Genomic DNA, 671 nt, shown 5'->3' with positions numbered 1-671 from the left:
TCTCCCCCAGCTTGCTGCTCCAATATTATTTTAAACGAAGAGAAAAGAAATTGGACGGAAAAGAGCACATGAACTTGGAGCTGGGACATTTCACTTACTAGCTGGGTAGCTTTGGATACAGTATTTACTCTTCTTGAATCCATTCTTTTGTTATTTTATGAGAGAGGGTCTTCTATAACCCAGCCTGCATTCCTACTCAGGGTAGCTTTGAACTCTTGGTCCTTCCGTTTCTACTTCCCAAGAGCCGAGGTCGCAGATGTGTGCCACCATGCCTGGGGTTTTTTGTTTCTTGTACGAGAATGAAGAGCCTTCGTTCATAAAATTCTAAAGTCGATCCCACAAGACAGAGGATGTGAAGGACACAAACATTCTGCCTGTGACAGCCAGAGCGCTGATGAAGCCCTGGGACAAGAGACTTCCTCCCCCACCCCCAGCTTGCTGCATCTGGGTTGGGGGTTGTTCTGTGGAATCTTGAGCTTGAGGAAAAGCACACAATCCCCCAGTTGCTTCTGGAGCCTAACGCCCAGTCAGCCTTATTTGTCTGAGGCTAGTCTCAGACTCACTTGACCTCCTGACCCCGAGATCTGGGGTTAGAGGTGTGCACACCCGTGTCCAGTCCACTTGGTCTTTATGGTCTCGGGTCTTTCAAATCATCCAAGAAGTGTCCTGGT

The sequence above is a fragment of the Peromyscus eremicus genome, chromosome 18 (assembly GCF_949786415.1).
Source record: "Peromyscus eremicus chromosome 18, PerEre_H2_v1, whole genome shotgun sequence".
In the NCBI taxonomy this organism is placed as follows: domain Eukaryota; kingdom Metazoa; phylum Chordata; class Mammalia; order Rodentia; family Cricetidae; genus Peromyscus; species Peromyscus eremicus.
Note: the sequence above shows the minus strand (reverse complement) of the source record.